General features: G+C 38.6%; 1 pseudogene; it reads right to left on the reverse strand.

Annotated features, from left to right (window-relative positions):
- Nucleotides 1-9,006: 9,006 nt before the first annotated feature.
- Nucleotides 9,007-11,838, reverse strand: LOC104563785 (arylsulfatase D-like; annotated as a pseudogene).
- Between the last annotated feature and the right edge of the window lie 5,084 nt (nucleotides 11,839-16,922).

Below are 16,922 nucleotides of genomic sequence, written 5' to 3' on the forward strand. Positions count from 1 at the left end.
GTTTGGATATGGCTGAGACTAGAGGGGAAATAAAAATGAATAAATTTTTAAAGGCTTGCTCTCTATTAGATGTGGAATTTTCCACAGGGTTGAAGATGCTTCTCTTCTCTATTGGCAAGATCCTGAAATACAGTACTGAGACCTCATCCCCCCTGACCACTGGCTGAGTTGGAAACTAATAGGTAAGCTGCAAGATCCCTCTGACACAATGCATTGGCTCTTTCAAGCAGGGCCTTGCTGTGAGTGTAGAGTCAGAAGCCTAATATCATGCTTTGAAAACCAGGCTGTATTAATGTGAAACAAAGGATTCACTGCTAGGAATTCAAAATTTTTACTTGTATGGCGATACTGCCTCAGAATGGCAGCCTGGCAGCAGTTCACCCAAAGCCTCAGTGAACTATGGCCCCATAGGACAGAGCTAAGATGGTGATCAGGAATGTACAAGAAGGCATTAACCTGAGAGAAAGAACTAGCAATAGCTCCGGTCCTTATCTATAATGAGAACTTCTTTATGGTGCTTTAACAATGGAGGCAGAGCTCATAAGGCTTTTAAACCATTGTGTTTAAAAGGGCTCAGGGTAAAAGCTAAAACTATTGCAATGTAAGCTATAGTTTTAAGCTAAAACTATTGTAATGAAAATGTTCTCAGCCTACACTCCATTTAAGGACCATTACAGCCATTTAAGGACCACTAAACTTGTTAAGGGATGAGAAGAAATATAAAACTTTAAAAAAAATCCCAAACCATGACTATTTAATTATGCATATAAATGTTTTTCTGTTAGGGGCTGATTGCTTTTGAAAGCAGAGCTCACACTGACATTGCAATCTGTGTCACCAACTCAATACTGGGTCCTCGGGCTTGACAGTTCCCTTAGCTGTTCAGTGGAAAAAAAAAGTATTAATCCATAAATCTAACATCAGCCTCTAAAAATCAGCAGATAACTCACATATATCTGAGAAAACATCACCTAGCACTTCCCTCTGTAAGCCAATACACCACAGTAAGTGATCAATACTACTAAAAAACACCGACCCCTTTTAAAAATGTGGAAAACGAACCCTTGTCTCAATTATTCTTCTTGCTCTGAAATCTCGCTTGCTCTGTGGTGTGCTAAGCAGTCCTGATATTCAAAGCCATGTGTATGGGAGGAAGCAGGCTGGGACTTGTGCCTTTGCCTCTTAATCTCCCTTCCCCCAGTCTCCAGCACAGAAACCACCTGGGATCCTTGCCAGCAAACTGGAAATGCTGTGCAAGTTTTACTTTAATTCCAGGCAGAGTACAAAGTCCTTATTCTTGAAACATTGGCACAACATGGCTACTGCCTTTGCTAAATTCCCTACCCAGTTAATTCTGTGCAGATTTGTATAAAGCCTGTCACTTTCCTGCTTCAATGCCTCAAAAGAGATGCTATAAATAATAATAACACAGCACTCAGAGCCCCCGGGTTTTGTTTCTCCCACCATACTTTTACCAGCATTCCAGGCAGGAGAATAGTACTAGCTTGTAGTACCCTTTTCTTCTGTCATGTTGTCTTTTCTTCTTCACTGCATTTTCAGGAAAGGTAGGCCTACCTGTGCTGAATATATTAATAGCAATTTCTTCCCACAGCCCCAAAAACTGCTAGTGTGTGTGTTCTTTCAGAACTTAACTCTGTTATAATAAATAAGCAAATACTTAGAAGAGCTCTTGTCTCTTCATTTGTTGAGATTTCAGTTCTCTGGATTACTTGAATACAGTGAATGCTGAATTTAACACTCTTCTAGAGAAGTCAATAGGAGTCAGTGAGGTGGTAAATGATCCGTTTTATGTAATACACATCAGGGGAAATTGTGGTTGGAAGCAATTTTTATTTGCTGTCCTCCTTGTACTTATGAACATAGTTATTTTTATAAAAGTTTTCAAATTGAACTGCTTTTACTCGTGTCTGTTGGACTGTACTACTTTTGTGTGATTACTTAACAGCTTGGGATGCTTCTGGTGCAAAGGTTTTTCTTGAAAAAAAAGTATTTCTCAAAAATTATGTCATGCCTTGGGAAAGATGGCTCTTCAAAAGTTGCCAGTAATGCAAGTATTAATTTCCACCTGTCTTGGGTCCAAATTATGACTAAACTTTTCTGTTAGCTTTTTTAGACTGTTTATATCTTTGTCACCATATGATCACTATTGAAGATGTGCCCATGCTGCTCCTAGCATGAGTTAAAAAACAACCAAGCAAAAAACCCCCTAAACCAAAACTCAACCCAAAACACCCATAGGTTTTTATTTTTCCCTGATAACAAAACTATCTGGAGGCAGAGGAGGTATTCTGCCAGCACAGATCTTGCATCGTGTTCCTCAACACTCTATTAGTGACCCAATACAGAGGTAACAGCTGCAATCACTCATTATGTTCAGCATAACTAAGCTTTAAACCAAAGACTTTTTTTTTTTTTTTAGGTCTGAAAAAGAGCTTTGTAAAAATGAAGTAAAAAGGAGATGATTTCTATCTCGACATTTTGAGTCCTGCACGGTTTCCTCTTCTTACTTCTTTTTTCACTGTGCGTAACCAAGCACAGGAAGCTGCTATTTAGTCATGGCTGCATACAGGCAGAATCTCTGCCAGGAAAAACTCAGGCTTTGAGTCATTGTGTGCTTTATACTGCCACTTTCTAGCTGTTTTTTTGCACGTCTGAGTACTAAAAGCAAACGCTAGCATTCATATAGTCTTCTACCTTTGACAAGCTTTTAGAGTGAAGAACATAAATATTGAAATGACACAAATAGAAATTTGTAAAATCCTTTCTATGTGACACACGAAAAAAGACTAAAAGAGAAAAAGGAAATTAATCAACTAGACTGGCTGAGCAAGCAAAACATTTTCAGGGGTATTCCTTACGGGGGGGGGGGGAAAGGATGAGAGGGACAACCACCAAACTTAAACAATATTTCTATTTACCTGCTTCAACCCTCAAGTTCTTTAGAGTTTTAGTAGCATACTTATCACAAACAGATTGGTGATAAAAAATTAAATAAATTTTTTAAATCACCAAAACAGATCCATTTGTGCAAAACCTCCCAGCCATTAATAAAACTTGAGGCCTTAAAATCTCTGCAAGTTCATGGCAAATCTCAGTGCAAAGACATGTCTAGGGTCACATCACTGCAGGATTTTTGTTTTGTTTGCAGTTTCTTTTAGGGGAGGGTGTGGTGGGTTGGCATTTTTTAACTTGTCTTGACAAGACTCCTTTTAACAAGTTGTAGTTTGCAAACCCATGTATGAGCATTAATTCCAGTATAACTTAAATGAACCTTGTTTTTTCTGGAATGGACATAGAAACTGTGCAAGCTATTAATCCAAAACATTTTTATCAACATCTTATAGTGAATAAAATTACTATTTAACAAATTAGTATGCAGCAGGACCTCTTTCTGAAGAGCAATATTATTCCCTCTCTTTTCTGATTGTTGCAGAGTTACACTGGACTTTTAAGATTGTGTACTTCTTTTTTGTGATATATGTTATTATTACCCGGGTAAAGCTGCATGATCTCTTTAAAAAGATATTCACAACATAAGGATGATCCCTCATGCAGTGGTTCAGGCCCATCAGGGAACAAAAGACCATGATTAGCCTCAAGTACTAAAGACCTGAGGATTGCCAAAGGGCAGAGAGAGCTTTACTGCCGCTTAAGGTCCAGGACAAAACAGACCAGGCTACTCAGCTTGGGGAAGAAAACAGAAAACAATTTAATGCAACACCAACTAAAGCATAACCATAAAACCCCAAAACCACAACCAACATAAAACAACACAGAGTGGTACAACGATGAAGAGTCTGACCATCCCTTTAAGACCATCTTCTCCACACTTCTCCCCTCTTCCCGGGATCAGAGTCCTGATCCCAGTGTTTTTATCTCCTCCACCCCTGAACGGCCCAGCGGGGCAGGGAATGGGGATTTCAGTCAGTCTATTCCTGATACCTTCTGTCTCTCCTCAGGGCAGGCGGGGTCTGCACCAGTTCTCCCTGCACCTCAGTGAGGTACCTCACACACATGGCAGCACTGCATGGGCTGCTCCGATGTGCGTTCATCCCAAAGGCTGCAGCTCCTCTCTGCCTCTTACGTGGATCTGCTCTGCGGTGCACAGGCTCTCCAGCATGGCCTGCACCATGGCTGTCTCCTCACACAGTCTGTCACCTGTCCAGGTGCACTCACATGGAGCTGCGAGTGGCTCTCAGTCTTGCCATTACCCTCCATGGGTTGCAGAGGGGTCTCTGGTCTGGTGCTCCTCCTTCCTTCCTCTTTCTTTTACTGTGGGGTCCGCATGGTTGCTTCCATCTTGTATCACTCTTACACCTCCTGCCAAGCACTTCAAATTCCCACCCCTAAACAGTGATAGCAGAGGCAGTAGATTGGCCTAGTGGGTTGGAGGTGGGTGTGAACCCAGGAGCCAGGGGAGAGTCCAAAAACTCTTTACCGGGTCTTCACTGCAGCTTGCTCCCCATTACCAAGCAAAAGCAGCTCCTTGCTATAAACCATGACACCTCACTAAATCAGTCTGTCTCAGATGTTGCTCAACATTTCAACAAGATTACTGCAGAGATAAAGTATAGGATGAAATAATGACACAAACTACTACATTTGGGTAGAGTATGACCATGATTTGTGGACTACAGGAGCACAACTGCAAACATTTGGAGTTCTGTGTATGTCTGCTCAGCACCATACACTAGGCTCTCTGCATAATTCTTGGATTATTATTCAAGGATTACTTGATCAGGCATAAATTAGACAGGGTTTAGGCATATACTTCTATAGCAAATTAGCAAAACCAGCCTCCATTCAAGTCCCTTATCACACCAGAGAGGATTTTGTTAGACCTTCGGCTAGTGGTGAAGAAGGAAGGGGAAAATCTCTGATCAGTGTTCCCTTTTTTTAATTATTGTTATTATTTTCATTTATTTTTCTTCTCAGAGAGAGGAAGATACAGTTATTTGCCAAAATCTTTGTTAGCAGATGACTCAGCACCACAGGACATGTTAGCAGACATCTATCTCACAAACTTTATGTGCTGCCACCTTCCTTATCACACCAACAGAATGGGAATGTCCCACAGTATGTCTGCAGCCACGGCTTCCACACCACATTGGACACGGAGAGCTGCTCTGGGACCAGTCTCAGTGTCCTGTGATGCTTTTATATGGCTCTTCCAATCTTCCTTATTACAGTGTTAAAGGGGGGCTCAGTGTCAGCTGACGGAGGTTTGGCTTCAGAAGGGTCCTGTGAGAGATCAAGCAGCAGTGGAGGGTTGTGACAGTTCACACCTTCCCCAAAACATGGGAAAATTCCTTTTCTCTAACAGGCCTCAGCACCAAGTGGATGAAAGACAGGGGTCACGTAATGAGCCTTCCAGGTGACTCCACCCAACAGGAAAGAAATCTTTTGTCACAACTAGATGACCAAGGGACTTGAGCATCTTTTTTATGAGGAACAGTGGCAGGATCTTGGGACTGTTTGGCTTGGAGAAGAGGAGTCTGAGAGGGAACCTCATTAAGTATTTAAAAGGTGTATGTCAAGAGGATGGAGCAGTCGTTTTAATTCTGTAGTGTCTAGCAATAGGACTAGGGATAATGGACAAAAGCTGGAACACAAAAAGCTCCACTTAAGGAAAAACTCTTTCCTGTGAGGGTGAGGGACTTCTGGCACAGGCTTCCTACAGAGACTGTGGAGTCTCTGTCCGTGGAGGTTTTCAAAACCTGTCTAGACACATTCCTGTGTGACCTGATCGAGGTGAACCTGCTTGAGCAAGGGATTTGAACTACATGATCTTTAGATGTTCCTTCCAACCCCTACCATTCTAAGATTCTGTGAACTAGAAGACAATAGAGGAAAATAGAGAGTCCTTTCAAGCAATAGAACCATGGCTATTTATTAAGGAGACTTCTTGTCATGTACCCTGGCACCTCTATCACCACTAATCAGATTCTTTGTGTGGATTGCTGACTCTGAAGATGGAAAACACTAGAAATATGAAGAGAGCCACATTAAATTTCCATTGTAATAGTAGACAGCCTGTATTCCCTCACTGCAACTTCCTATAGGTTTGCCACTTTACAAATGTTTCTTTGCTGTAAGACACATCCAGCTAGCCAGTCACTGGTATGTCATACACAATAATTTCAAGAATCTCAGAGATCAATACAGATAAATACCCATCATGCAATAAATTTGTCAATTAGCAAGATGGCTATCAAGAGTAGTTTTGCAGCTACCATGGAACAAACATTTATACTCACTTTTTGGTGCCACCACACTACATGCGAGTAAGATCCACAACAGTGAAAGAGGAACTCATGCTCTGACTTTTGAGCTTTTCCTCACAATAAAAGCACCAGGTTTTGCCTATCAGTCACCCTTATGTAATGGGGAGAAGTGTATTCAGGCAAAGGCAAACCTGACAGTGAACTGCATACTTACCATTGTCTTTGTGTTCGCTGCACCAGAGCTTGAGACAAGAGAATCATTTGATCATAGATTCAGAGCAGCCAGAACACTCCCAAGACAATATTTGAATCTCTAGATAGTTGTTGATTCATTTTTTATCAATAGCTGGGTCAACTCATTCCATTTAGCAGTACACAAACAATATCTAGAGCTTGGTCTAGCAGAAAAAAGTAATTTATTGAGGAAATCAATACCAAATCTCATAATTGTTTACATTTAGCAATTTTCAAATGACCTTGAGGAAATCTGTTGAGCAAGGGTGGATTTAATGACTTTAGAAGGTATTTGTATATATAGACATAAATCAAATCAATTAGTACCAAAACAACCTGAGACACCACTTCTTTCCTAAATGAGGCTAAATATAAGTTTTGAACTAGGACCTGGTCTTTAGCTGGAACAACTCCTCTGACCATGAACGTACATGTGGGTATATGTGGAAGAGTTTGCTCACTGGATTAAAATCACAAACTAAGCCTGAGGTTATGTAGCATTTGTAGGATCTTCCAGGATTAAAGGAAACACAGTACATTTTTAATAGTTAGTCCTTCTATCAATCTCTCCTGTTGAAAACATCTCCTTGCCTGTCCTTTGGCAATATTCCTCCAGACAGATAAAGACTTGTGGCATAAATATCCATAAGACTTGTAGGCTCATCAATAACTGTGCCTGTAGGTAACACTCCTGGCCACCTACATACTCCTGGCACACGGATCCCTCTTTTCCCAGTCTGCCATGTCTTTTACATCTGCAGTGAAATTAATCAATGTGCAGCAGTTCAGAGACCAAAATAAACTTCTGTCGTGGCTTGTTGTTTTTGAATGTACACAAAAAGATGCAACAATTCACTGCTTATTCAACAGATTTGATTCTTCATTTGCACTGGACTACACATACTTTAGAAGGCCTCAAAATGTGACATGTAACTCATACAATCCTAGAAAGACAGGGAGAGGCAATGTCTATTTTAAATTTGAACACAAGTGAGGATAGGAGCAATACATCTCTCTTTGAAAACCTGTTCTCAGCAACAAGAAAGCAGCTTCAACCTTCTGTTATCTTCCATTTCATGGGTTCTTCTATGCATTTGAAGAGCTTTCCAGCAAAAGAAAAGAGGAAACTGGAAGAACTCAAAAGACTAAAGAAATACTTGATATTTAAAACTACATAAGACTTACTGATTAGTAGCCTACGTTAATAAATAGGTAAATAAACATAATAAAAATAAATAGATTCTTTATAGTCATGGATTCCTTTAAAAAATATTTATCCTTAACAACTATATTTCCATATGTCTTATACATCTCTTCCTTTTTTGAGTTTTGGACTCGATTCTCCTAACGCTTAATGTAACATCTCTTAGTTCAGAAGAAAAAAATCTGAACCTATGAAATCACACGATATAAGCTTTACTTCGAATAGCAGAAAAACATCTGCTACTAACAGGAACTAACCTAATAAAGTATCCGATGCTGGGCATATGAAGATATTATTTACCTAACTCCTCCCAAATAAACCTGTTTTAATTCATATACTCAGTGTGTGGATAACATGGGCTTTGTTAGATTCAATCAAGCTTATGAATCAGTCTTTTCTTCCACAAAGAGAAGTACCTTCTCAGGCAAAAACAAGGAGATGGAGGATGAACAGACTAACTGAAAGTTCTTCCCTTTTATAAGGGCCAACAACTTCCACTGCTCAGCAGAAAAGCATCCATCTCATGGGAACCAAAATTTCATGCTATGCCCTGTGGAACAGCTCAAGAAGGTTTTGGAATGGAAGAAATGTATTTTATGAAAATAAAACCAAAAAAATTGCACAAGACTTGGATGGTTTGTAGTGATAACAGAGTCTAAGTCTTAACATTTATTGAGACATGTTCATGGCAGGTCACAGGATGTGGCTGTCTGATGACACAGAGCTCTTGGGGTAGGTTGGAGAAAATACAATGGATGTATCCTTTTGGCTTGAAGAAAAGCCACTGCATTGCTCACCAAGTTGAAGGATGATTCACAGCAGAAAGGGACAAGCAGTAGGTAAAGAGTTTGGATTTTATGCCAATCACTGATTTTGGGTGGAAGATAAATGTATATAAGGAAAAATATGTGGCTACAAGTCATGAAACAATGTGCCCTTACTCTGTTCTGTATTGACTTGCTGGGCAGCAATGGTTTCTGGAACATAATGAGAAAAAGAAACAAGCGAATCAGGAAATATTCCTACTGTGGAGAGAGGAAAACATGCCTGAGAGAGTTCAGTATAGGAATCTATCACATGTTTTTCACAATGCCTTTTACTTGAGAGTATCAAATAATTTACAGATATAGTCTCTCTTGATACCTTTGTGAAGAAAATGTGTATTAATGCTTAGATTTTACTGAAAGAAAAGGTGACTTGAAGATTAAAGACTTGACCTCTGCATGTCACCTGTATTTTGAGCTAAATGTGCAACTCATTCCAACCTTGATAACTTCAGCCAGATAGATTAATTCTATTTCTGATTCTAACATCCAGGTAAAGTCATAGTGTTTTCCTTTTGTAAATACCATTCCAATCACCTAGCTGGGCAGATCCATCCTGAGCCACCAAATGCCTTCCATAATCAGAGGCAAAGTATGTGAATGTATGGTTTTTCAAACTTTGTTTGTCAAGTGAATTCAGAATTATGCCTTAAGTTTAAGGAGAGAGACAAGTTTCCAATTAACCAATTAGAAAGATCAAACCACATTTATAATGTTTCAATAATAAAATTTTCAAATGGCTATAAGAAGTTCTTAATAGCTTAGATTTCTGTAGATATTTTGGCCTAAATTTTCCTGCTTTAAAATTCACAAGTGTACGTGTCTGAAGCAAATCCTTCATGAGGAATACTTACCCACAATCCATTCCATTTATTCTACATTGTCTCCATATAAACTATGATAATTCTTCCCAATAAATTTTGTCTTGGTAAAGAGGGTTGTGTGAACATGCAAAAAGGAAACAAAGAGGAGGAATAGTCCGTGCCTCTTTCTTAAAAACAAATAATTAAATAAATAAAGTTTTGTGTGTGTTTGGGATATTTTGAAAGGTTTCATGTTCATCTATGCATGGACATGCACACTAAATCTAGATTCTACCTACATCTACTGCATCCCCATTGGTCACAGTTGACATTTTTATTTTTGCATAAAATGTGGGAAAGGAAGATACTTTTCAGATAGATTCTTTTCAAATTCCTGTGTGTAAACAGGGATAGAATTTGCACAGTGCTTAAATAAATTAGATGCCTAACTCTGATGTCTTTTTAATTAAATGCAGCTGGATACAGTCTCATACTTTAATATTCATGTGGCTTTTCTGATGTGGTCATTTGTAATTTTCAGTATATTTGTTTTCACAAACTTTAAGAAAAGAATAGTTCTTTTCCTCATTTTATAGAAAGAATCATGATGCACGGATGTATTGCAAAAGGCTGTGCAGGCAGAACTTGAATCTAGAAAATGAATGATCTTACTTTGCTCCCTTCTTAATCTATATGAGTAGATTAAAAATGTTTGGATATTGACACATGAAATAATTTTGTACATCACATACATTTTATCTAGGTGTTTTGTAGGTTTTATCCAAGATGAGTCTTGTAAAGTGAAGTGTAAAAAATAGCTGGATAATCTTGAAGCAAATATAGTAATTGCAGATTACAGGGCTAGTGAGATGGTTATGTATCATTTGGTTAAAATCCACCACTCTTGCTGTAGCTTCCAATGTGAGACAGTTGCAATTAAAATTTATGTGCATCAGGTTTCTAAATGGAGAATTTGGATACAAGTGGTTAGAGGACAAAAGTACTTTTAATGACCAGAACATCCAGGACTCTTTAAAGAACGCTACAGACAATCATTTATCTTTTGATAAATGGCACTGCCTACTTCAGCACACAGGAAGCAATCCTCTCTAACCTCATCATCTGCTCAGTGGTATTGTGGTTCTTGATCACGATACAGTTCCAATACTGCACAAAGCTGTAACTGTAGTACCAAGAAATGAGGACAATGCTGCCCATCAGAGCAAAACAGGCAATTATCTTCCAGCGGATGGAAATCAAACCCATCAGTTTTCCAGTAGCGAGAGTGAATGCAGCAAGGGCAATTATCTGACTGTAAAGCCAGAGCTTAGCTTGAAGGGCTACATCTGGCTCTGGGGGTTTGTTTTCTTGACAGCTATCTAGAAGCGTGAAAGGCATACCATAAAAGCAGTCAAACGCATGATTGAGAGGATGGTGACAGTGCTCATTGAAGGATTCACAGTTTACATCTTGATGCCACTTTCCTAATGATTTTAAAGCATGAAAGAAATTAGAACATTAAGATAGACAACTTGAAAGGAGCCTAAGGTAACCTCATAAGCATCTGTTTGGGAATTCAGCAAGTCACTGTTTCTCAAAGAAGTGTTGTTGCATTCTCCTCATACACAAGGCTACTGGGTGAAACCAATGCCTTATCAGGTGAATCTCATACCATAATGGGTGAACCCCAAATGACTGTGGGATAAACAGAAATTTTCAAGATGCTCAGCTACTCAGCTGAAGGGCACATAAGGGTGGGATTATCATAGGATCAGGGGATTAAATGAGGTTCAGGGAATTAAAGTATCCTAACTTGATTCTGTGATTCTATTGACTTACTCTCTGCTTTAATATATTGCCTTCCTAACTTTCAGTTCTTTACTTGAAAAGTAATTGTAACGTAATATTACAAGTTTACTGGAAGATTCAGTAAACTTTTGGACAATGTGAATAGATACCTTGTTCACCAGACTTGGGAAGAGGATTTCTCAGGCATGACACTACTCCATATGAAAAGGCTGTAAAGCAACTTTTTGCTTTACAAAATAGATCAAGTAGGCCAAAGCTGCTCTCTGCTTAGAAAATGTGCTGAATCAAAAGACACTGAATTTTTCTGGGTTATATGATAACAGAGTAATTACAGACTCAAATGAAGAGGACTACACTTTATTAGGTCACAATACACCGTAGCCACCTCTATTCTTACCACAGCTTGCCCCAAATCTTCTGGCCTTAAGGGACACAGTGATTATGCTATCTGCCCAGTCATGTGAAGGGATCCATTGGAGAAGTGCCCACAAAGGGAAGAGAAAAGTAGAAACTTTGTCAGTTCATCTTAGAGAGATTTGCCAAAAGAATGATGGATCTTGAAACTGTTGAGGTCTGATCAAAGTCTCTGATGGGACAGTGCTCTGCAGTAGTGTTTCCCTGACACCTTTGCATGTTCACCTCATTTGAGGAACCAGCTATTGTATCATACCTCTTTGGGACTTCGAGTACATTCCCATTTCTCTGTACAATCCCACCATCATCATGTGAGGGAGATGCAACCAGAGCATGCCAACAAAACATCTGTACTCCACTTGGAGTACATAAGTGAAGGTTTACAAGATGTGGTCTCAATGCCCGTTCAGTTCTGCATTACATTCTTTCAGAACTAAAAATGCAATCACTAGCTTTGAAAGCACATAATCATGTCATAAATTACATGACTCAGTCCACATGAATGTGGGTCAGAGTGTTTTGGAGGACATGAGAAGCAAATGGATGAGGTATTCTGGGAAAGCACTGGGTGGATAGAATAAGGCTTAACTGTGCATGAAAATGAATGAAAAGATTCATACATGAGAAGGTGAGAAAATAGTAACTGTCATATTAAAGAACGACTGAAGAGTTAACACATGGGTGACAGAGAGGGAAGAATTCCCATAAAGAAGTTAAAAACTAAACTGAAAATACAGTAATTTTTTCTTTTATTATACATAGTTTACTTAGGCCCCAATCCTTGTGAATGTATGCAAGTATTAAATACACAATTACTAGAGCTTTGGAATAAGAGATTAAGTGCATTTCTTATATTGTAATTAGCCTTAATTATCCAGGATGGGTGTTCCAAAGTGTTAAATATATTGCTGTGAGAGATCTTTTACCTTATGGTATTGCTCCCCTAACAACCTATTTCTCCAATGCCAAGATCATCAGCCAGAAACAGAAGTACATTGGGTTTGGAGTCCAGAGCTACACTCAAGCTGAATGTGCTCCAGAACAAATATGAAGTCATTGCCATTAAGAGGTACACAACCACTTCTCATATATATGGCTTGCAAGGGTTAGAGAGTGATGGGAGCCCTCTGTTAGCAGATGTGAAGCATGAAACGTAAAACAATAGAAAAATTCTTTTCCTAGCCCCATTTTAGTTAGAAGGAGGGCTTTACCGATTCCATATCTTTGATCTCTACCACCTAGATCACTCTAGCCAGAGAGGCTGCAGTAGTCTTTCTAGAGCCCAAGCAGCAAAGACATAAGAGAAAACTGTAATTTTATTCATTTGACCCAGGAATATTCACCTTGAATCAGTTGTACAGATTTCAAAATGTAGCAAAAAGTTCAAAGAGCTGAGAAAAATTAATGTTTAAGTCTCATAAATTCTCTGAGGATTCATATTGTGTTCCAAAGTTGCTCTGACATTTTCTGGACATTTTGTCTCCAGTGAATAAAGTAATTTTAATTATATTTGGAAGGGAAGTGGAAAATCCTAAACGTACTCCCCTTTCCAACTTAAAAATGTTTCAACTTGAAGTCATCTCCTCTATTACTGTTCCAAGATGTCAACCAAGCTGCATATCAGCACGATCTATATTTATTCTGCAGAAAACAGAGTTTTAATTGCTAATCAATAGTCTTAAAATCTAACTCTGGATTAATTTTTTTTACTTGGACAGAGTTATCATTACAAGATGTACTAATTTTGCAGGACATGGGCAGTACCAAGTGTCTAGAACAGGCTAACAAAAAAAGCTCCTGCAAATCATTGCAGGACTTGCAGTTTTGGTGTGTATATCTTGTATACAATCCCATGATTCTGAATGAACAAATAGTCATCACCTCTATCAGACAAACACAAGACTCAGGACTTTCTGTCAAGATGATTGTGAATTCCCAAATGTAAATAAGTAACCAGTGGCTATGGGGATTTAATTAAGACCGAAGTTCCAGCTGGTTTTTCTTTGTACAGACTAGTATGAAGTTACAACAGCGATTTACAGAGTTGTAGTGAAACCTTGCTTTAGAAGTATGAGCAACTTCTATCACTATACTTGGGTTACTTATTTGAAGGAAAGAGGAATGTTTTGGTTGTCAATGTTGTATCTCCTAAGAGTTACAGGATGTTACACTTTATAATGAATCTTTTCAGAGCACTAATACATTCAGTTAGAGATGAAAGGTAAAGGTCTCCAAAGAACTCTAGAAATAAGTAGCCCTTGACAGCTCATTTCAATCACTTGGGCATTCCTCTTTCCTAGTTGGGTACACAGTAATGCTCCCTATCTCTTTCTGTTGCATTAAAAAAAGGGAAAGAAAAACATAAAACCAGCTTTTACCAATGTCTGCAGCAGCATTCTAGCACTTTGTTTTCTCATGGTGTTAAGTGCTGGATATTTGTTGATCCCTGTGGTAATCCTACTTGTGGACTAGGATATGGTCATGGACAAGTTCCAGCTCAGGTAACCTACACCTTACAGATCCATTACTGTAGGCTAAAAAATAACCACACTTAGAGCTCAAACTGGTCATCTTTCAGCGCTATATGGAGGAAGAGAGCAACAATGTTTAGTTGCTAAACAAACATCAATAAATTGTGAAAGCAGTAAGATTGAAATAACATAGAACACAAACATGCACAGATATATGTGCAAACCTTTTCAGAATTACCTAGACAACTATTTCTGGAAATGGTAATGTCAAAGGCATTACCCAGAGACTTCCACTTGGGAGATATTGTTATTGGAAAATATCCCAAGCATCTTAACTACATACTTATTTAATGGTTCTAAAAATCATTTGGCAACTAGTACTAGTAAGTGATTTTACAACATCTGCTTAATCATAGAATGGTAGGGGTTGGAAGGGACCTTTAGAGATCATCTAGTCCAACTCCCCTGCTGATTCATTGATAATGAGTCAAGTACATGCAAAACATCAGGGAAATACAGGCCACTATTTATGCAACTTTTATTTACAAGACTTAATATGAATATAAGCCATAGTTGGGCTTCCATAGCTTTATTGACAATCTTCTGAGGATAGGTTAGAAACCACTGTCACAGGTAGTTAAATGTTGAAAAAAAACATTACTGGGCTATAGAATTTGGTGCCTGTACTTGCCTTAGAATTACTTCCTAAGGTGATACTGTTGTGCCTAGTTTCATACTCCAGGGACTTACAGAATTACGAGATTATAGCACTCTTCTGTTCAATAAATCTGCTTCTCCTGCAAGATTTCACAGGGAAGTTATATCTGTTGAAGAGCCTGGCACCTTAGACCCATAGTAATCTTAAAATACTAATTCTATAGGTGGATTAAAATTTGCATGAACAAAGGGGACTCTGAGTATATGTGATAATACTAAGTTACTCTTAAGAAAAAGCCTCTCTAAGCAAAGAATCACTGGAGGCAACTGTGAATTCCCCAAAGACTAATTGAGCAAATTATTTTCAAGCTGATAGCAAGTGCAGCCTTGCAATTCATCACTGCTGCTGCTGCTACTTATTTTCAAATGAGTTCAAATGTCATTATTAACTAAAAAGGTTATTTTATTTACAATCAGAAGTACAAAGCATCATTTATTCAACCTAGTACCTCCACACAAAAAGTCACAAGACTCTAATAATTCAGTCTAAACATATCTGCAAAATGAGGCCACATCCTGCAGAGCCATGAACAGCAGGAACTAGCTGGCGAAACTTCATGCAGGCATACTTCCCTTTGTTAAGCCTTTTCAAGTCTCTGTAAACCTTATGCAAAACTTTCTTCTGCAGCTGATACTACATGTCTGCCCTTCCAAATTTGTTTACTCCAAACAAAGGATTACTCCAGTTACAACACAAATCATTCGGCCAGCTAGGAATACTACAAAGCCTGCAGCTGCTTCAACCAGTCACTTGAAGTGATTTGTCAAAATCAGCTTTTGCTTTGTTTATTAAGTGGATGAATTAGGTGGATGTAACTCAAATGGACTTGCAAAAACTCCAAGTAATGTTATACAGCTTTTTCTAGCCAGCTGCCTTGTGCAGACACCAGGATGTTTTTCAACTTTGTTTTACAGAAAGCAATCTGCAAGCCTGAAACTACTCAAAAATTAGCCCCTATTTCCCTTCCCCACCCTCCAGTTTTGGCTCTAGGCAGCTTCCCTCCAAATATTTCACTCATTGAATATATTCCCAGTTTAGAGTTTATTCCTTCTTTAATTCCTACTCAGAAGAAAAAAAAAAAAAAAAGACAAACCTCTGCTTCAAAAATACCTGCCCATGGCCAAAGTATTTATTGAAGCCAAATATACCTTATGTTTCACCTTCATCCTCAGAAGACTGACAACACCACCACTCACTATGGGAATTCACTAAAGTTGAGAGGAACTTTGCATTTTTAAGAATGTTAAGAGAAGTACAGCTCCAACAACTACCAAAAAAACCAGAATAAGCTCTTGTCAGTTAAGCTAAAAGTGAGCAATTGGACATAGCAAAAGAAATATGCTTTCTCATCTAACTTCAGATACTGAAAGAAATTATTTGCACACTGAAACAAAGTGAAAATGAACCTCCAAACTCTTTCAACTATTCAAATATAACAGGAGCAAGTTTTAGGACAAGTGCTTTCAAATAAGATGTGGAGACATGTGGCTGCTTAATTGTTAGCCAAAAACAAACACTTGCTTTCCACTCTATGAAAATATACTACACAACAGGTTAATCACACTCAACAGTATGTTAAAGTGTAATTAAAAATGCTAGTTTCAGCTCACATTATGTCTCTGAGAGAAAAATACCATCCCACCTTTTTTTTCCTCCTTTCCTCTCTCTCCCATAGCTTCTGTGCATCTAGATATCAAGGAGAAGCAGCAAGTAACAAATGAATGAAGGAAGAAAGAGCTTCCAGCTGGTGTGAGCAATCATTTGTTCAGTGCTTGCAGCTGGTAGGCCAGATTTATTGCTGTTCATCAGATATATAAAAAAAAAAAAAGAAAATGGATGTCCTTTCAAGAGATATAGAAGCTAAGAATCGGGAGATATTCAGTGGTTTGTTTGTTTTTGTTTTTTCTAATTGTGCACTCTTAGGGAGTCAACTGCAGTAGTGCTCATTGTGGAGATACAGTTCTTACACAGCTAATATCAAGCCTTGTTATGTTACCATGATTGTAGCATTGCATTGCCACTTAAAGTAGTGCATTGTTAGTAACTAAACTTTTGTGGCAAGCAACTTGAATTTTTTACTTTATTATGGCTACCCTTTTCTGGCCTTGCTGCTGCACAGCAGCACCCTGCTTTCAGAGCAACATCAGAAGGGGTGGTCTGGCCCTAGGCCTTAAATTAGCTCATGCATTTTTACATCATG

Source organism: Colius striatus, chromosome 1 (genome assembly GCF_028858725.1).
Source record: "Colius striatus isolate bColStr4 chromosome 1, bColStr4.1.hap1, whole genome shotgun sequence".
In the NCBI taxonomy this organism is placed as follows: Eukaryota; Metazoa; Chordata; class Aves; order Coliiformes; family Coliidae; genus Colius; species Colius striatus.